The 22,223-nt window shown below is 40.7% G+C and overlaps 1 long non-coding RNA gene across 1 annotated transcript in view; it reads left to right on the plus strand.

Annotated features, from left to right (window-relative positions):
• The window catches only part of LOC148338445 (uncharacterized), a 48,475-nt gene extending 26,475 nt beyond the window's left edge, over positions 1–22,000 (plus strand). Inside the window, exons 3-4 of the long non-coding RNA XR_015842974.1 lie at positions 21,663–21,781; positions 21,862–22,000. This is a non-coding gene — a long non-coding RNA (uncharacterized LOC148338445). The remainder of the gene's footprint in view (positions 1–21,662; positions 21,782–21,861) is intronic.
• Positions 22,001–22,223: the final 223 nt, after the last annotated feature.

Raw genomic sequence — 22,223 nt, forward strand, 5'->3', positions numbered from 1 at the left:
GCAGAAACATCACAAAAGGAAATTGCATGTTAAAAAGGTGTCAGAGTAGCACCTTTTGTGCGCGTGTGTCTGTGCACCAGGAAACCCAATCTGCTATTTGTCCTCATTCTGTCACCCCAGTAGTACAGCGTACACACAAAAACACACAGGTAAACATTGGGGATAAACCTGGATTTGTGCGCGGGATCTCTTTTGAAATTAGAGCAAATATTTGTGTTTCAATGCGGGTCACGTGAGAAGGAGAACCTTAAAAAATCTAACCCAATTTAGCTGGCTTCTAAATTAGATTCTACTTTGATTTATTGCTGCCCAGCTCCCTCTCTGTGCTTGTCTTCAGTCAACCTCAGTGTTTCCTTAAACAGCCTTCAAATCTTGTGTTGGAAAAAGCAGCACTGCAATCCACCCTGCTACTCAGTGACTTTGGCTTGCTGTAAACGCCAAATAAAATGCACACATCTAATGTTGAACAGTGGTTAATGGGATAGTTTGCTCTCGGTTGTGCCTGCACAGCCACCAACTGTCTAATTGCACAAGTGCGCAATTCCTTTGTGAGCTGCCGATTTATGGAAATGTGTCTCTCTGAGCAAGCTGTTCTGAATTTCACCCAAGTGTGATGTCACAATGTGGCTCACACGAATGTTTGGAAATACGATTATGTTAAAGCAAAGTGTGCTCAGCGTTGGCATCTGACTACGTAAACGTATGCAAATGATATAAGTGGGTTTTTGTGTTTAGCGCTGTGTGCTGCATGTGCCACATGCACAGATCTGCACAATAATTGATGAGTGTAATTGAGTGGCTTTGTGTTCAAATGGAGAGAATTTATTTTTTTTATTTTTGCTTTATTTGCTTGTCTTCAGACGTAGTTGCTGTGGTGACTAGTCTAACAACAAAAGTTGGCCCAGTAGAACAATGGGTGGGTAAACAATGGCTTTTTTTTTTTTTGTTAAGATACAAGGAAACTTTTTTTTGAATTGTGAAAATGTGCCCAGTATCACACAAATCAGCCATTGCATGTGATGAATCAATATTGCAATCCCCGTGTGGATTTTGTCCTATCTACTGGTTTTAAACAGATCTGTAAACTGTAAGGCTTTTGTTCTGTTATCTATCAGAGATACAATCCTATTCAGTTTGAATCATATCTTCCACAAGACAGCTTGAGGCTGATGGCTCTAAATTGAGTGGCCTGGCTTCTGCCTCTCCGAACTTTGATTATCTGCCGTTTCGGCGGATTGTCACTCGGAATGTGAATTCTCAGCTGGTGTATGATCACCAAACACGTCTAAATCTGCAAACTTCTTTTGAAAAAAAAGAGCTTATGTATTTTCATGGTGGACAAAAAAACTTGTCCGCCGCTACTCTCGGGTATACTGGCTTATGCGCGCCTTGGGTTGGATCCACTTTTCCGCTGAGGCCGTGGGAAACTTTGGAAGGATGGTAAGCTCGAGGCCTGCTTGGTGCTCTTTCCTGTGACTTTTTGGGGCTTTGACTACACCCTCTTTCTGCTTTGAAATAAACGTGTTTGAGCCAGGCACTTCTCTTCCATTTTTGGAAGCGGGGAAAAAGAATGTCTGTTGACATATTAATCGACAGTTGATGTTTTTATCAGAGAACAACGAGAGCTTTTAAAATGAAGCATTTTTCTGATATAATCTGTCAAACTGTAACAAGCCGTGTATTTTGTTTAGTATAGTGAATCATGTTTTTAATGAACCATAACCAGCTTCCCTGGAGGATGAAGATGAAGAGTGCATTTCTTTTTTTTTGAAAGACTGAGACCACTATGGCCCTAATTGGACCTCCTATGTACGACCCATTGATTTTAATTACATCCTCTACTGCTTTTGATTCGACTAGTTTGATCTGGGTAGTTTGCCAATTCTGGGGGAAATTATTGATCATATGAAAACTTCGGCATCTTCATATGATCCTCTTATATTCCACCTGTTAAAAGAGGTCATTAAATCTTTGGCTCCACACGTGCCTCACGTATTTACAGCAGTTTGGAAAATGGCATGGTATCGAAAACTTGCATTTAGTTTAAGAGAAGAAGCCTAGTTTAGACATATCCATATTCTCAAGTGGTAGCCCTCTAAGATTCTTTTTATCAAAAAAGTTTACATTTCCTTTGATGAACATGACATTCTTGAGGTATTCCAGGATGGATTTAAAACTTGGCACAGAACCGGAACAGCCCTTCTGTAAGTTTTTCATGAGAAAATTCTGCAATTGTGTTGGGGTCACTGAGTCCTCTGCCGCCTCTCCCAGGTTTGGAGTGCCTCAGGGTTCCATTCTTGGGACTCTTATTTTCCTTTTATATTTTTCTTCTTGGGTCATTTACAATTAATGGTCACCTGAGCACTCCGACAAATATTTGAAACCCACAATAATCAATCTAGTAGTGAAAGTGGACTGTGATCTAAAACTTGAATCTCAGATTAGCTCAACGTTCGGGTCTAGCTTTTTTCAACTGCATCAACTAAATAAAGTTCGAAATGATATCTGTGATGTCAGAATGGTTCAATATGATTTGGTTCAGTTTAGAAGCAATAAACATTTCAAACAAATCAAGAGTGAAAAATCGTTGCGATAGTTAAACGCTTTTGCAGATGATCATAAAATAAAAAAACTAAATGTAGAAAATAACATTCTAAATATTTTTCAAAATCTAAAAGACCCCTTATGACTGCGCATTGTTGCTTAATGGTGCCGTAAAAAAAAAAAAAATGGCGGCGTCAATGTTTTTATTATTAGACATGGACAAAAATAGATGTGCTGAATAACATCACTCTGTTGCATTGGATAAGAAAATAAAATATATTGTAGTAGATTCTGAGTAAACAATGAAAAGTGGCATATCACGGCTCAAAGGTATGCAGCAAGTGTTGAAATCCTTCACACTCAACTATAGTGTAAAGACACAATCCCTTGGCAATAAAACGGGTTATACCAGTCGGGATTTCCTTAGCCCGTGCTGAATTGGGGCCAAATTTCCCGAAATAGCTTGGAACAATGCTTGCCGTTGTTTACGGTGTGTAAGCGGTGTCAGCAAGCTGCTTTTTCCTCCTTAATTTCAGATCACAATTCTCATCAATGTTTCCTCACGGCATCGGAGATTTGTTGGGGTGTGCTACCGACGAATCGTATCGCTCGTGTTTCCAAACAAATATGCGGTTGAATCGGTTTTTCGGCCTACCCCTACTTTGTTTTTGTATTGAGTTTAAAATCTTTGTATTATTTCTTTTTTTTTTCCCTCCCATGGTTTCTATTTGAAATGCTTTGGACTCCACTCCCCGTGTTGCAGCCCCAAATTGTTAAATGAGATGACACAGGCTAAAATCCATTTACTCTATCAGAAAATCATTTACCGTGAGGAAGCACGGAATCTGCCAGTTGGTCACATGACATGACATACACTAATGTATATAAATGATGTTGTGCTCTCATTATTCTTTGTATGAGTCATCATTTTGTTTAGTCAGAAATTCACCAGACCTTCATTTGACACGCAAAAGTTTTCCGAATGCTTTTGTGACGGAAAAGAAAGAAAATAGTTTTTAAGTGGCCATATGCTGTCTGTGGGACCGAGTCACATTTGTTAATATTCATACTCGGCATCAAAACAAAACACCTGCCTCCCTTGGGTCCCACAGGAGTCACACAGATGTTCCTTCCCAATGCATTAATGTTAACAGCCAAGCTTACTTGAATGCTGAAATATTTATCAAAGTGCCCACCTTGTGTGTTTCGTTGCAAATTCGGGGTTGCACGTTAAATTCTATTTCAACGCTATATAGACGCTCGATGTGCATGTTTAATCCGCGTGCTGCTTTTCTGCATGCATCATGATAGCCAAGCTTATTATTTTTGTTTTTGCCTTCTTCCTCTCTTCATTCGGCAATTCTATAGATTGAACTACGATCACCTCTGCCGAACAACAATAAGCATGCATGTCTGATTACTTTGATTAAAATCAAATGACGTGCCAGACAATACCCTACTGGGCAACGTTGGTTCTTATAGACGGCATACGTAACATTAATAAATAAAAACGTGTTAAATTCATCTCACAAGACCACCGCAATCTTCACATTTACAATTGCATTTGAAAAATGAACTAAAATAAAATGTAAATAATATAAGTGCAGTAAAATATGTATTTATTTTCCAAAGTCACCGCAAAAATATGAAAGAGACGCATGCGGTGTTGCCCGTGCTTGGCTTCCTTTTAGCGCTAGGTCATCTGTCTTACTTGTCCCTCCTTTGTGCCACACCGTCCCAGACTGAAACGACCTTGACACCGCTCATCCTTTTTGTTACAGTCACGTCCACATTTGGCTCGAGTAAATTTAATGTTGCTGTGAAACTACTTTCAGTGCGTGCTTATCAGTCCAAGAACACAATTCAGCAGTTGTCAACTGTTGCGAGGAGGAAATACTGAATGAGCGGTTTGTCATCGATACACTAAATCTAGGCACAACAGTATTCCAATATTTTTCTCAATATTCCAAATGTGTCCGAAATGTATCGGTGTTTTTCGATGCAGTTACTGAATTATTTTTATTTTCAATTGGCTGTTTTGAAATGATTGTCTTATGTGGAGGAAATTTGATGAAGAAAAATCTTCCAGTGAAACCTTCAAAGAGAATCACCAATGCCCAAGGAAAAATGACCTTTTTCTTTTTTATAATTCAACATTTCCCATAGATTTTTTTGTTTTTTTGAATTAGGTGTGTTTGGAGTAGGGAGCGAGGCTCTCCAGGAACCGGCGTTCCCTACCCCTGCACTAATTCATCTGGGGTGGAGGAAGAGCCAGCAAGCAATCCCTGACCCCCGTCAGGCCAATGTACATTTCCTTAAAGCTCGTAAAGCTGTCGTGAACTAAACAAGCCTGCGCCCACGTCTACATTTTGTGGAATGATACGATCATGTCATGGTTATTTGTCATATCAGTTGAGGGGGAAAATAGAGAAGTCTCGGCACTGGGGAGCACAGCTTCTCTGCGTGGTCATAAAGTGCAGCCAATCACGTCTTTCATGAGTGAATTTAGTGCACTTTTTTTTTTTTTTCAAGTTTTAGGATTTTCCAAACTCACTTGCAAACAAGTGGGCTATTTTCATTTATATCAGGAGTCTCATCAGAATCTAGCCTTATAAATTTGTTTAAGCCTTCGTAGGACGAGTTAACACCTTAGATATCTGAGCAACCCTTCTTCTTTAATTTCTCTCCTAATTATTCTCATCTTTCATTTGCTTTTCATCTTTTACCATTTCTGTTCTCCGTATCATAGTATCTAAGTCGTCCTCCACTCCCTTTTATCTGCCTCTCGTATGTTTCTCTCATCAGCCTGTAATCATGTCTTTCACTCCTCTTCTATCATCAAGGCTTTGAAACAAAGCTCTGGCTTCATTACCTGCCTGCCCCTCTCCTTCTCGATTAACTCTTTCTTTTGTCAAAACATCCCCTTCCTTTCCCTCTAACCTATGTTTCCTCACTCGCATTCTATGCTCAATCATTCCCTTTCATCCGTCTACGGAATGACGCTTTCGCATCATCAACCTTATTTGTCCACATAACTTTCCCACACTGATGTCCTATCGAGCCACAACGATGGCCCGCCGAAACTCCAGATGAGTCCGCCTCCGCCGCCGTTTTGCCCGTCTGTCGTTCCATCACTCTGGCTTATTATCTCCTTGGTAGCAGTCCCCATGGCAATGCTGTAGCGGCAAATCCAGGGCATCCTTGAGCTGAGGTGATACCGTTCAAAAGAGATGGTGTAATGGAAAATGGCTTCAAGTTGGAAAATTCAAACAGAAACGAGGTGGAATGTGAGGCTAAAAGGTGAAAATACTTTTTCGAGTGTTTGGAAAAAGAATATAGCGTGGTCGCTTCACTAACACAACCCAACTTTCCTAGAATGTGATATTTCTCAGTCACTGTGTTTCTCTCCCGAGTGTACGTGGAACAAAACTAAAAACAGAGTACAGGTGAGGTGATGACATAGTTGACTCCTTGAAGACGGAAATCTTAATCTCAACAAACGCCAGAGGAAAATGAAGGGAGTGTGAGAAAAGAGATAATGGAGAGCTGTGTGAAATCAAACATGTCCACTCCTTTAATTCAAAAGGGCATTTGGACTTCGGGGCACTCGGCTGTAGTGAATATGGGAACTAATTGACTCAATTTGCATTCTAAGCAGACTTTGTACATCCTAATTAATATCGTGATACTACTCTGCCGAGCCTCTTAGTCAGCAGACAATGGCCGATTAATAGTTGCCACTGTAAAGGTGCCAGAAGGAACTCCAACGATATCTCTATGTGTCGAGACTCTTTATCTTCTCTGGCAAAAAAAAAAAAGAATGGACTCTCAAATTTCTCCCGTACCTAAATATCTATACATTGTGGCCAGTTCACCGCAAATTGCATGAAAGGGAATAACATTGAAATACTTGACATGTGAGACAAATTAACATTGAGAGGACACAAGATCAGCAAGGGGCCGGATGGCCTAATGGCTTCCTCTCAAGTTGTTTGTTAAGTCCAAGAAAATTAAGTAGTGCATCGTTGCAGCAGTTGTGAGGAGATGACACAATCGGGTGAATGGAGATGTTGCTCTTAAAGTCTTTCTCTGCAAGACTACCAAAGGATAACGTCCTTGGTATATTAAAAAAAATAGATATCACCTGTCAGAAGATTCTATCTACAGTTTGCAACACGGCATTGCATTAATATACTGATTTATGTGATTTAATTTTTTTTCAACTGCTTGCTTTTACAATCATGAAAGGAAGGCCTGATTATTCCGAGTTGGCTCATCATCAGTGGAAATGATCTTTTACTCATCCTTCATTGACTTGTTCATGTGAGTCACAACCGTATCCAGAAGCAGATATGGTAATAAACATCTATATGGAATATTTAGACTCAGTGACGCGTGCCAAACTGTTGCGAACTGCAGGATGAAATATTGTCTTAAAGCAGAATCCACACGTGTCACTTTTCTGATCTTAGTCACTTAATATTCATGTGCATCTCTAATCCAAAAATAGAAACTCTGAGGAGTCTTTAATGCCTCATAGAATGGGCCGATTTTAATTGCGTAGCGGCCATACTGTGCCGTGAAAGCAAATGTAATCATAATCATGTTCCATCTGGTTCCTCCACAATTGATCATATCATAGTCAACTCGGGAATTTCTCTCTGAGTCATCCCATGAATTCCGCTTGGCGAGTCCCCGCTGTGTAGAAGGTTTGCTGATCAATGGCTCGTACATAATAGAGCTTGTGATTCCTGGAAGGAAAGAATGTAATAAATGTTTGTGTAAAATATCAAATCACAATGATGCCCCGAGACACTTTGAAGATCGGGAGCAGTTTAACAAAAGTGTACTGCTAATTTGCAGCAGAAGAACAAAAGAAATTAACAGACGCGCTCAAATGATAGGAATGTGCGAAGCAACATGATTACTGAAGATGAGGATCACTTGGATTGTTTATACGACATTTACATGATGACGGTAGTACGTTTAATCACGTTCTGACATCGGACATATTTTTCACCTTCCGTCAAAGCCGGCTACAGAGCAAACACCGACGCGGAGGCACGTTGTCGGATGTTGTTGTCGGTGGCTGGTGGAATAAAAGTCCTTTGCCTGACAACATTCTGTGTGTTGTTTGTGTGTATTGGAATGGTACTGGGCCTGTAAAATGTCACATGTTGAGATGTGCCATGATTGAGCACAACAAAATGGATACCACACGCTAACTGGCAGTGAGAACCATGACAAAATATGACAAAACGTGGAAAATCGGGACAGAACGTGTATCAAAAGGAGCAGAACTTGACAAACTGAAAGGATTGTGGGATAGCAGAGGCATATATAAGCTTCCCGTTCCACAATCTCTTTCACCTTATTACTTTGTACATGCGTATGTAGCTTTCATCCTGTTTTACTCCGACTAGTTTCTCAGCCGCACTGTTCCACCTGTGGCAAATCATTTGAGAGGTTACAATAACAGCCTGGCATCCACGGCAATCACAGCCCTTCACGTAGCCCAGGCTATTTCTGGAATGACTTCACACATGGGCGGAACGGTGGTTAATATGATGGCCTCACAGTGCAGAGGTCGTGGGTTCGATTCCGGCTCCGGCCTTCCAGTGTGGAGTTTGCTTATTCTCCCCGTGCCTGCGTGGGTTTTCTCCGGGTACGCCGGTTTCCTCTCACATTCCAAAAACATGCATGGCAGGTCGATTGACTCTAAATTGTCCCTAGGTGTGAGTTTGAGAGCGGATGGTTCTTCGTCTTTGTGCGCCCTCTGATTGGCTGGCAACCAGTTCAGGGTGTACCCCGCCTACTGCCCGAAGGGGATAGGCTCCTGCAAACCCGCGAGCCTTGTGAGGAGAAGCGGAACAGAAAATGGATGGCTGGACTTCACACTTGATCTTAAAATTGGTGGCTTGGTAATAAATGACTCCAAATTGCCATTCATTAGTGACAATTGTGTCATAAGTGTGCACGGACATTGTGTTTGTCAGGAAGCATTGCAACGCTCATGCTGCAGCTCTTCTAAATGTTGCTCAGTTTTTTTCTAAATGTTCATTCTTTCAGCGTGAATGCGTCTGGGTTTTTGGAAGTGTTCTGGACCTATCAAGCTGTTGTTGCATAATAGTCTCTCTTCACAATGGCGTTACATGACCACCACCTGTTTGGACCTCACTAGCTGGAGTTTCAATACAGAAAGAAAAATGTTCGATGTGTGAGCATTTTCTATATTTTCTTCTTTCTGTATTTTCATTCACTGTTGTGAATGTTGAAAATTTTTATAGCCTCATTTCACCATTTCCCAAAAGTACAAATAGTACTTGTAAAAAAAAAATTAAATCATGGTTTTACATGAAAACAATGGTTACAATAAATGACCTCCAATAAATGCTAAAAAAAAATGTGATTAAAGGTTGTGTGGGCCATATAATTTCAGAAGTCTATTCTAAATGCTAGCCTTTTGCAATAATCAGTACCCAAGAAGTCGCTCTCCGTTTCAAAAAGCTTTGTGACCCCTGCCTTGGGCTGATGAGTTCTCCAAGCGCTAATCAGAGTCAGGAGTCGCCCGGAGCCAACCGATATCCAATCAATGCGTCACCCTGAGAGATGTTTGTTGAAGCTGCACTGTATTATAAAAGTCAACTTATTCGTGTTTTTACAAATATGCAGCTGGTCAATAAATTTGTGATAAGGAAAAAAACACTCAATTTATTTTAGGTAACATTTTTGCCGAAATGCCGAAAGCAGCTAGTTACACAATAGCGTCCCAAAAGCTCTCGGTCTCTAGTCGAGTGCGCAGTGCAGCCTTTGGAAAACAGTTTGTTACTAGTTTGTGAGACGCAAGGGATGTACGTACTTATTATTTATAAGCCCGTGAGGGAATGTCGTTCCATGGTCAGACGTGCGGTCCTATCGTGGGTTGCCAGTGATGGTGGGAGTCGCGCGTCAAACAAAAACAGAGAGACGGGGAGGTTGCACTGCAGAGCTGGATGCATTTATGGCACTCGTTCCCTCTGCTCATCAAATGCAACCAAAGATTCTTCATTTTGCTCTCAATTGCTCCTTAAAAAGTCGCACTCTGCAGACTTCCGCAATTCTCACTTCAGGCAATCCACTCTGCGCTCACGCGAGCGCACTCCAAATGGATGATGAATATTCAGTATGATGGCAGACTCGGACAGCTTCATTGGTCCACTGTGACATGTTCGGTAATTTCATTGGTCGGTGTGATGAGACTGTGGGTAAATCTATTGACGGCTTGAAGCTCGTCAGTAAAAAAAATAATAAATGAAAAAGCCGCGGGGTTCAAAGAGTGGGGGAAAAGCAGCGATTTATCGTCTGGAATTTATGGTAGCTATTGAAGCACTGATGCATGACTTTGTTTAAAAAACATGCTGTTTATGTATGGAAACGGTGGGACTGGTGCACAAGCTTTTCTGGACAAAAAAAAAAAAGTGTGCTCCAGTTACATCTGTACGTCATTCAAGAAAATTCATTTTGGCGTTTTTCTGTTGACTAAAACTGAGACTCGCCCCAAAATATCTATTACCAATTTGTGTTAAGTTCAGCGAATGATGACGATGTTTAGCATATTTCATCTTCACAAAACAACAAATGAAAAATCTTATTTAAATGATATACAATTTAAAATAACTTACTTGACCCTCACCAATGGCAGGATCCAGAATGTTTTGGGTTTTTTTTTGTCTTTGTTCCCATTTCCTCTTTGTGTTTTACTCCTCCTTGTCCAAGCTAGTGCTAACCTAGTTCCCATCACAAATCCGGTGCCCAACTTTGCAAATTCCCTTTCATTTGTGGCTAGGATGGCGAGAGGCTAATAGCAAGTCGTTGATACACCGCCTAGCTCGGCTTTCTTGACTGACATCCATCTATACATCCAACCATTTCTGGGCGTCCGCTGCAATATAGCGCACACATGTGATTTTGTTTGTGTACACATTTATTCCATTAATATTGAAATAATTTTCGGCCTTGGTACTTGCGATCCTATTTTATCTCTAAGACAATGTAGCAAATCCTTCTTTCTCTCGGGCAACTCCATCACAGAGTTTCCTCGCTCAGACAGACTTACTTTCTGATCTCAAAGCTTTCTGGCGCCGGAGCCACAGGCTAACCTGCCTGCAGATGATTTAGTCAGCAGGCTGTTTATCATACTCTGGACTGACTTGTTTGTGATTCACAAGTCATTATGGGGAAGTTCGAGTATGACATTTCCATAGAGACCCCGAGCCGATTCTATCTTCCCTCCGTTTGAACTTCGCCCACACTTATCTCTCTGTCTGCATCTCCTCTCCGTGCGGTGACTTTGACGCATTTCACATGTTTCTTCTCTCACTCTCGAAAGTGATGTGCTTTCGACCATGAATTCAAAAAAATAAAACTCACACTGTTGCTTGGCTTTAAAGTAGTCTATTTTAATTTCATTAAGATCATTTGAAAAATCTTCTAATACTTTATGGCTGTCTCATCGTTTTGTCTGCGGTTGCCATTGCTCGGTAGGAGACAAGTGCCTCTTTTTTCTTTTTTCTTTTTTTTTTTTGTGACGATTTCGTTCCACTCGGATGAACTCCCCGCATCAAATCCTCGCTGTCACCACCTCGTGCCCTCACATATTCACTCTCTCACCAAGCCCGCCAACCCCCTGCCACCTCCCTCATCCATACCCAGCACATTCTTCCTCATTTTCGCTTCTCTCTTTTTTTTGTTGCGTGCACCGACCCACTCATCACCCCCAGCTTCCAACCCACACGTCTGTCTCTTGCTGAGCTCACTATCTAACGCATCTACTTAGTCCGGCCCTCTCCTGAGGCCCAATTAATGTACTGAAATCTCAATCAGCCATCCCATTACCATAACCCCGTATCCCGTTTCATACTCTTTGGCGGGGTGTATATTGGCTCCGTCTCTGTCATGTTGGCCTTCTAATGTAATAAAATTGCAACTTAATGTTCAAGTTCTAAGGCAGGGGTGAGCAAACTTTTTGATTGGCGGGCCACAATGGGTTCTAAAATTTGACAGAGGGGAGCAGATGGATGGAGTGTTTTGGTAGCCTCACCTCATCGAAAAAAATAAAATACATTTAATTTGAAATGAAAATGAACAAAAGCATTACAACAAAATATGTGTTTGACACATCAGAGTATTTAGAAAAAAAACATTAACAAGGTTTATTCATTTAATTTTTTCCAAGTTCGACGGGCCGGATTAAAACGTTTAACGTGCCCGCATGTGGCCCCGGGGCCGTAGTTTGCCCGCACCTGCTCTATGGCCCAAAACTTCATATAGACAAAACAATGGGTGGTGACTCTCTTGGTGAGGCAATGATTTCATCTGATGTCTAGGTATAGAGATGAAGGGTGTTGTCGAATTTGAGATGGCATCGTCCATGGTCTGAATGTTTCCGTATATGCCTCCTTCACTTCTCGGTGAAATCAATAAATCTGTAATACTACTCCAATTACAAAAGTACTTCAGGGCATTTTTCTTCCCCGATTAGCCTGTCCAAAGCATTGAACACATTTGTTGCAAGAATAGATGGCAGGGTGAAGACTATTTCGGAGGAATATAAATAAGGACAGGTCAAGTTTAAAAGGTTCTATATATTGCTTTGGAGAGATTTGTGCTCGTTGTTGCCGGGGACCACTGAGATCTCTTGAACTAACTGAAAGCTGATAAGCTTCCTTTCTGGCTTCTTAGTAAACATGGCTTGGCTGTAAAGCTCTTCTTTCCTTTAAACTCCTGTATGGATATAGTTCACCCTTTTCCAGTTTTGTGGAACGCGACGATAAAATACCCTGCCACAAATTATCCTTCCATTAAAGAAATCCACATGGAAACTATATTCAGTGACGCATGCATACATCATTAGATCACCTACTCTTTAATTATTCTTACTTTGGGAGCCTGGTGAGAAACTCAAAGAAGGATCAAGTCTGCTTATCAAACATGTGACCTCATTATCTGATGTGTATTGTCTTCAAAGATGAGACATTATGGCTGTCCATCTGATACGGAGCGAGGGGTGAGGTAGAGATTACAAGAAGGAATGAAATCAAAAACCATTCTTGCAAACATGAAGAGCTTGTTCAATAATTCATACAAATAATATTTGTCCTGATTCCAAGGAAATTGACCCAGCATGAAGCCAAGCATGAAGCTGGTGAACCTCCCGTGTTTTTACTTTGCAGCTCGCCTTTGTTTGACCTCCCTTATATTAACCGGACTAGGACAATAAGGAAGCAGACATGTTGATCGACTGCATTCCAAATGGAGAGTAACTGTCTATATCAGGTGTGGGCAAACTACGGCCCGGGGGCCACATGCGGCCCGTTAAACGTTTTAATCCGGCCCGCCAAACTAAATAAATAAATGAATAAACCTTGTTAATGTTTTATTTTCTAAATACTGTGGTTTTTCTAAGACATAAAAAAATATTTATATTTTTTCTCTGCATTGTATTTTGCACCGTGCTACTGGCTGTCAGTCGGTCCGCATTCACATTCTAATTTTCATTTTTTTTCTGTGAATGTTCCTCAAATCCCTTTAATCATGCGTCTTGATGTTTCCCCTCACGTTGATTGCCATTTAATCCTTTTGCGGAATTCCTTGTCTCCCGTTTTCATGATTAATCCTGCATATGTTGAGTTCTGTGCTGCTTGTAATCTTAGAGCATTGCTCATTTTATTTTCACTGCTATTTCATGTCAGCAGGTCATTTAGTTTCGCTTTTCCTGGTGGTTCCCGAAAAAAATTAGAAACGTTTTTAATGATATCCTCCGTTGGATAATTTACGCTACAGACTTTCATTTAGTGCTTGTATGCTGCTGCTCTGGAAAGGTTGGCAACCACTTCACTAGGCCATAACCGTGAATCGCTCACTTCAGCTGGCCTTGCTCTTCACCTTGCCATTCCCATTAACATCTTGGCTAATGTTCAAAATAGAACACTTGGATGCAACCCGCAGGAAATGGGTTTTATCTTGTGATCTTCTGTGATCATTATCCTTATTTGGAATGATTTCAGTCCGGATGTTGGTCATGTTCGCAGAGGCAAAACTGAACTTTGAACTTCATGCAAATTAAGTTTGCTATTTTGGCTCTCTTGGGGCTGCCTAAGCATTTCAACACCATTGACAGCGTTTCTTTTTTTTCTTTCCTCTGAGAGGGGTCATGTTTGAGTCTCCATTTGTTTAAAAGGCAACGAAGCTGCCATATGTAGAACAATAATGAGCAGATGGACAAATAAAAAAAGATATTGCTCCACAATTGTTTTGTCATCTGTTTTTAGTTACATTTGACCATCGTAACATGGATAAAACCGCTGAATTCTTTTTCATGGTACAATCTGTAGTTGTATTTCATCCAAACGTGGAAGAAAATCAGGCATTGCTGTCATTTTCCACAAATATTGAAAACAAAAGTCCTACTTTTGCTTCCTCTGGGTCTATTTTCTCGGCTGTGAAGAGTCATGCAGGCTGCCCTCTCTCTGACTTGTCTCCATTAACGGGTGGTGCTTTGGCAGTCGAGATTGTGTGGCTTATTTTGATGATGTCTCGGCTGGTAGGTTTGCAGACACTGGAGAGTGCTCATTACTGGAGAGAATCCACCTGGCATATACTGGATTTATATATAATTTAAAGGCGTGAATACCCTCACATAGTGTCATTTTTTTGGTGCCTTTTTTTTTTTTTCAGTTTTCAACTACAACATACAAAAGCAACACTCACAACTTCATATATATCCAGATACACCATGGTTCGGAGTTTGTCTATAATTTTGAAGTTGCTGGTGAAAGTTTAAGCCAAAAGTAGCGCAAAATTCCTGAGTTCCAAGCGCTATGTTCCAGAGGTCATCAGATTTTCCTTTGACTTTTTGAGGCAATTATGCAACAAGTATGGGAAGGGCGGCTGGAGGGCACAAGGAAATTAAAGCATATAACACTTAGTCATTTTAGTGCATGTTTGGGTTGCATTACTTCGCAGATAATTGCGAAATTCTATCGGGAGTTTTCATTTGTAACCATAACTTAATCTATTGCAATTTGACCTTGCTATTTTGGGGTCAAGAAATCTCAATTTTAATTTATTTTATTTATTTATTTATTTGTTTAAGGGAAATTTGCTTTACAATAACTGACACCCGCTGTCCCTTAGTCGGCAAATGTGAATGTGAACCTTGGTGCTGAATCATGAACCAAAGGATGACAAACTGAATGAATCTTTTTTGAATGGAACTATTCAAGTGCTTTCGCACAGTTAAAGAACAAGAGAGGCCATTCCAATCACTCCAAAACATGCCATGTGAACGAACTCAAGTGCAGCCAATCGACTTAAATTCGTCTTTTCAGTTAAATCGGTTGAATTTACGTCGACATAAGACCCCTTCCCATAGCACCCAAGGCCAATCTCGCCAGCAATCAGTCCCACCCGTTAAAAAAAGACTTTAGATATCAGTTTAAAACCTCTCTAAGATTGTAGAAAGTTAGACCGGCGGCTTGAAATACCTCCTCCATTAAACGGAGCTGTTCATTCTGTTTTCCGGCTCAAGGTGGCAGGGAGTGATTTCAATGGGCTGCACTGAGATGAGATCAATCGAAATCGCCTCCACAAATCTTTCGTGGAGCCCAATTTAGTTGTATTGATTTATCGTCGAAGATTATATGTATAAGCAGGATTGCATTTCCTCGCAAAATCCTCCAAATGTTGTCATAGAACAGTTTATTACTGTTCTGTAAGCAAAAGGAATCGTGTTTATCAAAAAATGTCTGCCAGCTCTGGGGATCTATCAATCTAACAAAAAGTGTTGGCCTGCTCAGTGGTTTAAGTGGTCTGGTACGGTGTACCAACACTTTTAGCCTCTAGCGTACCAGGACTTCACATGAGCCCATAATACCCTCGCTTGTTCTCTTTCTCTCTTGCACTTTGTGATACTCATACCGCTCCTTCGGAAAGTCTTTTCAAAATTTTGGCTTGCTTTATCACTATCGCAGCTTTTATTGTCATTACATAGTTGCGACCAACATCGATACAAGGACATCCCGAAATCGCTAATTTAGGACGTGAAGAAAGCGCTAGTTAATTACACGGTAATGTATGATACGGAACAAGTCGCAGGTGTAAGTTAATTAACTTAACGATCTGCTGTTCCCCACCCCCTAATTTGCCAGGCAACAGTCAGGCACTTATTCTTTTTGGGCCAGCTTGCACTCTTTGTAGCGCTGGCCAATCGAACACGGACGGGAGCTGCAATTTATCACTAAAAAGACAAACTACCATGGAAACTTCTCAACTATAGATAACAGAAAAAATTATAATACAAGCACATGCATGATCAATATTCATACCAATTGTATCGTTACATTTAGTTGCGCCTGATATATGGTTAGGCGGAAACCAGCGGAAAGTCAGGATGTAGCCATAAAAAACAAATGCTAGTGAGCAGAAGAATAATCACGAGAATCATAATAACCAAAATCGCACAATTCCGATTTTCCCTTATGTCATGGTTTACTTCCTTTTCAAATAACCTGTTCTCAAGAACACCCTTCAGCTGTGGGTCACATGATTCTGGAAACATTACAGAAGTTCAAATAATTGACTTAATGGGCAATCAGTGGCCTGGGACAATTGGGCGTGCTCACGCACATGCAGTGTAGATGAGTTGCACTATTACTGCAATGCGATAGTTCCTTGACTATTATTAATTAGAACAGCCACCTTGTGTAATATAAATGAGCACGACAGACGCGTGCCTGGGCATGCAAAATACTATCAAATAATGAATGTGATTCGCCTTCTTGCCAACGAATCCTGATAACAGCCCACCGTACACATAAGAGAAATGAAACGACTACAAATAATGGAAAAAAGTCACTTGACCACTCGATCACATGTAGGTACTTAACACGCACAAAGCATCGGACCTGATTAATGCCATTGCTTCTCTGGCTGGTTATTAATGGACTGCGCTAGCAGGTGTGGCTATCGAAGAACCAATAATGATTAAAGACTGTTATTAATTATAAAATCATTTTAAAATTAACACATATGGGGGGGCACCACTCTATTTAGAAGAATCAGGGCCAGCCCACAAAAAGTCTCCTGTTGTGTTTTCATTACATACTATAATGCCTTAAGTGTTTTATTCTCGAATAAAGTCATATAAATGTATTTCAAATACCAATATTCAACCATTTTTTTGACACAGCCTGTCTGCGTGATATTTTTTTTTGTCTGGCGGCCATGGAGGAACACAAATTGTTTGCTGCGTGTCTTTGTTTTATTTTATTATTTTATTTCACAGTGACCCGCTCCTCTTATTTGATAGTATGGCCAGGTTGCTGTGAATTGTAATAGTATAATGTAAACTGCTGGTTTGAAACAAGCAAGGTCTTACCACTCGAAATATGTGTATTATCAAAAAATGTTTGCTGTGTGGGGCTCTATCAATCCAACATTTTTTTTTTTTTTTTAAACGGAAAACAATGGCTCAGCTTTTGAAGACTTACTCACTACGGAAGGGTCATGTGACACAACTGGATGCCTTAGGCCAGTGCTTCTCAATTCTTTTCTTTTACCCCCCCCTAGTAAGAAGAAAACAAATTGCACCCCCCACCACTACCTACTCTCCGCCATAACTATAAATAATAGCATTCTTGTTGCAAAACAAACCTAAACCGTAGAATTAATACTCGCTGCGCACAATGGGCAATGAGAGCGCCACTGCTAACTACTGGAGAAGATGTGTAATTACACTTTATTGTAGTACGGCGGGAAAAAAAGCATGTTCCCCTGAGTCACAGACCCCCCCCCCCCCCCCCCCTCAGCATCGCACCGTCCACCATGCCCCCCCAGGAGGGCCCGCCCCACTATTTGAGAAGCACTGCCTTAGGCTATCCTGTCAGAGGTGATTTGGGGATGTGAGTTGACATGGCTGTTGCTAAAGGCCGACCCACCCCCCACAGGACTGTATGAAATCTGCGTGAAAGCTCCTATTGATGTGTGGACTAAGTCCCACAGGAAGAACAGAATGGGATGCTGCGGGGAGTGCTGACTGGTGCCACAGACCAGTTTCGAATATATTGCTGAAAACGACATGGGCTACAATGTGGATTTGTTGAAAACTTGCATATTACCTGAATAATTAATACAAAAGGCACTTGAGCACAAATGGTCAATTACTGTATCCAAACATGTATTCTGATCCTCACAAAAATAATAAATGAATAGAATAATAAAATAAAAAAATAAAATAAAATTCAGCACACATGCCACCCATCAGTGTCGTGGAAACCACTAACATAGTTTTGTGTAATTCTGCTAAAAATACCAACAAACAATAATGCAAGCAACACTTCCGGCACTCCCGCATGGCGGAGGTAATACAAATAAGATACATTGGGAGAACAAACATGACCTGAGAGTTGTGAATGGCTTCAAGACCCCCCACACACAGTGATGAACGTAAGCAGACACACAGAGGAAGACATGATGAAAGAGTGATACAGGGATCGTTTATCTGTTCTCAATGCCAGCTGCTTGTCTTAGTTTTCTGCCAACGGGCTTATACAGAACCAAGGACAGCTCCCTTGGTCGCGGCGCTCGCTCTCTGGAGAGAGGCACATTTCGTCTCTCTCTTTCTCGCTCCTCCTTTGTGTTGCTCCCATTTTCTTTTACTCTACAACATGTACTATCTCATTAGGGAGCTCACATTTAGCTATTCTTTCTTTGTCTTTCTTTCTATTCAAACTCTCAGAGGATTGTCAAATTTATAGACACATTGGCCTCCTTTTTTCTTTTTTTTTTTTTCTTTTTTTTGCTCTCTCCGTCTCTAAGCTCAATTTCCCCTTGGTCGCTCACCACCATGGCTCCATTTAGAGGCCGTACCATAAGGGATCGCTATGGCCTTAACCTCCTATTCAATTAAGCTTTGCTTGGAACATACACACAGAGACTTGCAAATACAAAAATACACACACACACACACACACACACACATTTGCAGTCTAACGGGGACTTCAGACGACACAGAAGATGTGACCTCAGAGAAATGGGCCCTTGTAGACGCATACAAAGACATGAAGAAAGTCACTCTTGAATGGCAGAAACAGCCAACCAATTACAGCTAGCTAACCCCTGTGGTAAATTGTAGATAATATTTGCACAGATTTTTAATTTAAAATGTATTATCCCAATGGGCTTTAAATATTTAGTTAAACTACAATGACTTCAAACTTTTGGTCAATGCTTCTGTTAGCACCTTAACTGCCCATTGAAAGAAAATGCCGGAAAGAAATGAACATGCATTATAATAATAAGAATAATGTAAGTACTTGGTGCAATCAAACCCATACAGTATATTGTATTTCATAGTTTTTGGGGCCTGGCATGGATGGTAGCTTCAGTTGTGATGGATTATCGTTTTTCGTGTGTGGCTTAGAACAGTCAAAAAGAGTTGATAATGTTAATCGAAGCGTGATTAAATATTGACTTTGGAAGTCACTATGGAGTGCAGTGATACCACATAACTTTCCTTGAAGAGAAAATAAGTTATAAAAATATTCATATGAAATAAAAATATTTCAGTATCTATTTTTGCATTAGCAGGATAAACAGTATGTAAATGAATATTTAATGATATCTATTCTCATGAACATTCCGTTTTGGGGCGCACAATCCACCGTTTCTCTCGTTCAAGGAGAAATCAACCCCAGAAAACAATTTGCAATAATCTGGAATTTGAGTTGAGCAGCAAAATCCACCTGTTTTTAATTATCTCCGACGGCGGCCATTTTGTCACTTCTGTCAACTGTAAATGACGTCACAGTTGCTAAGGGCTCAGCTAACGACCAATCATGGCTCAGCTTCAGAAAGCAGGTGAGCAGTGATTGGTCATTAACTGAGTAACTGTGAAGTCATTTTCAGTCGACAGAAGTGACAAAATGGCCGCCCCTTGAGATGGTTAAAAACGAGTGGATTTTGCTGCTTAACGCATATTCATCCGATTGACATGTTTAGACTAGTGAATGCAAATTGAACATTTCATTGCCAAGATTTTTTGGGGGAGTTGACTTCCCCATTGAAAGTTTGACTTGACATGCTGAATCCTCTTGAATTCAATGGATAGGACCAAGGTGAGGCGAGTTTGGCCTCGCGGTTAACCCAGGCAGTGCGAATTTGAATCCAGGCTTCATTGGAGAATGCAGAATGCGATTTCATTAAGTTGATGTGTGATTATTTTAAACATCGTAAGAACCTCATAAATTTGCATCTAGTCAACTGTCTATACATATTTACTACAGTGAGTGTCGTTTAAACAATAAATTAGAGAATGTATTTTAATGTAAGATTTGTAATAAAAAAAAAGCTGTTATATTACTGACAGATTTATTGTGTGTATTGACATGAATTTCTGTGCTCTTATTTTGAATCATACTGGTTTTGTCATTTTTTTTCGTCAAATTGAAGTGACTTTTAAATGTATTCTTTTGCACAAGCCGTTGCGTTTCCATACATTAAATATATGCATGTTGTTATGGTTGCGCTTCTGTAAGTAGAAAATACAAAACCAGTCTGGTGTGCGTGTGAAAACCGATGTACTCAAGTGTGTGTCCATGCATGCATGTGTGACCTTTCCGACAGCTTCTCACACTTGGTTTTTTAATCACCTGAGCGATATTTTTTTTTTTCACGGGATGAAATGAAAAAGGAAATTGGAAATGAGAATTAATTATAGTAGGATTGTGAACACATAACTAGACAGACGAGCGACCGCATGATATTTAGACAAAAAAGAGAAAAAAAAAGACAAACCTATTGTATGACCAAAGCTTAGCGCCATCGTCTTGCTCAGACAAAATTGCTTTTTTTAGTCATGAGCAGAGCCATTATCCAAGACTATAAGTGCTTGGTGTTCCTTTTTCAAATGTAAAAATCAAATTGTGTGTTATCATGACTTTTTTTGTGGGGTTAAATCGCCCTCACTTTTGCTCTTCTAATCTTCTTCTTTGTTTTTCTACATTCTCAAGCTCCATTCATCCATGCATAGAACAGAAATGGTAAAAGTCAACTGTGTGTTTCCAAATATTTATTACGGCAATAGTAAAAACGTAATCTCCAGCGCTGTTACCTTGTAATATTTTAGAATCCATCCATCAATCTACTTCTTGGGCAACAGCCTCCTCCTCTCCCTGGCCACTTCCAGCCCTTTGAGGGAATCCCGACTCGTTCCCGGGCCAGCCGAGAGATGTAGTTTCTTCGGCGCATCCAGGTTCTTTCCGGGGGGCTTCCTCCCAAAGTGATAAAACCGTAACACCTCACCCTGACAAGATGCCCAAGCCTTCTCATCTGGCTGCTCTCGAGACGGAGGAGCAGCGGCTTTACTCTGATCCCCTCCCGGATGACCGAGCTTCTTACCCCCCCCCCCCCAAAAAATGCAACCTTAAGAGTGGATAATAGCATGACACTGAACAAGAGGTTCGACTTAAGGCGGGTGTTTTCACACCTAGAGCCAATTTTAAGTGCAGCCTCATCAAGATTAGGGATGCAAATTTTCATTTAGATTTTAATTAGCTTTGTTGCTGAAGGGCGCGGAGGAAAAAAAAACCTTGTAGTTCAAATCTAAGATCAGGTAAAACAAAGCATTATTGTATTTCTATGCAGATTGACCTTAACTTTACAGGTGTTCCAGGTAGTGATGGGTAGATGAAGCTTCAAATCTGCTTCATGAACCAGTTGTAGTATTTTTGGACTCCAGCAGATGGCACTCTCTGTTCAAAAGCACGCTGACTCTGCACTTTTTAAACCCTTTATTTAAACCAACAGTGCCATCTACAGGACTCAAAAATACAACAACTGGTTCATGAAGCAAATTTGAAGCTTCATTTTGCCATCACTAGTTCCAGGACATGTCATTATTGTTGTGTGTGAAATTATGCTCAAATCCATAGCACTCACATTTGGGAACGATAGTATTTTAGTCAAAAAAAGCCATTGGACATTTGGGAAAAAAAATCTTCAAAAGTACTACTTCCAAAAAGCCACAGCCTTGGATCTCAGGTTTAAAAATCCGGCCTCCCCTTGATGTACTCTCGTTTCAGATCAGTAGCCTTACACATGGCACTATGTCAGAGGATATTTTGACTTCATGGAGACCGACTCCAGCGGTTGTATGATAAATTTCAAATGGCTACTGGCTTCATCTCCCAATTAGAGACAGGTTTGTGGGTGGCCGTGATCAAGTCAATAAAGTACACTTCCTTCTGCTCAGTGTAACACTGCATCAATTTAATCCTGCAGATTGATTTTGATCCTGCACGTCACGTCTAAGCGGACTTGGTTTCCTCAAATGACATGTCAGCTGACATTAAGCACTGCATGGTGACAGCCTGTACAGTCAACCCGATGTTTTGACAGCTAATTAAATCCAGCTACTGGCTAGAAACATTTTAATTCAGGTGAGTCGACTATATTTCTTCTGAAAGGGGGGGTGGCGCTTGTTTTATTTATTCCAAGGTCATCAAGGGTTTCTGGGAATATTCCCCGCTACGGAAACACTGCTGGCACTCTACATGCCTTCCAAGGTTCTTGGGATGATTCATTTATGGCATTAGTACAATCTAGCGGATGGTGCCAGGACAAGCTCAGACACCGGAACTCGC

Source organism: Idiotropiscis lumnitzeri, chromosome 4, assembly GCF_059441095.1.
Source record: "Idiotropiscis lumnitzeri isolate Australia: NSW breed Sydney's pygmy pipehorse chromosome 4, RoL_Ilum_1.0, whole genome shotgun sequence".
In the NCBI taxonomy this organism is placed as follows: Eukaryota; Metazoa; Chordata; class Actinopteri; order Syngnathiformes; family Syngnathidae; genus Idiotropiscis; species Idiotropiscis lumnitzeri.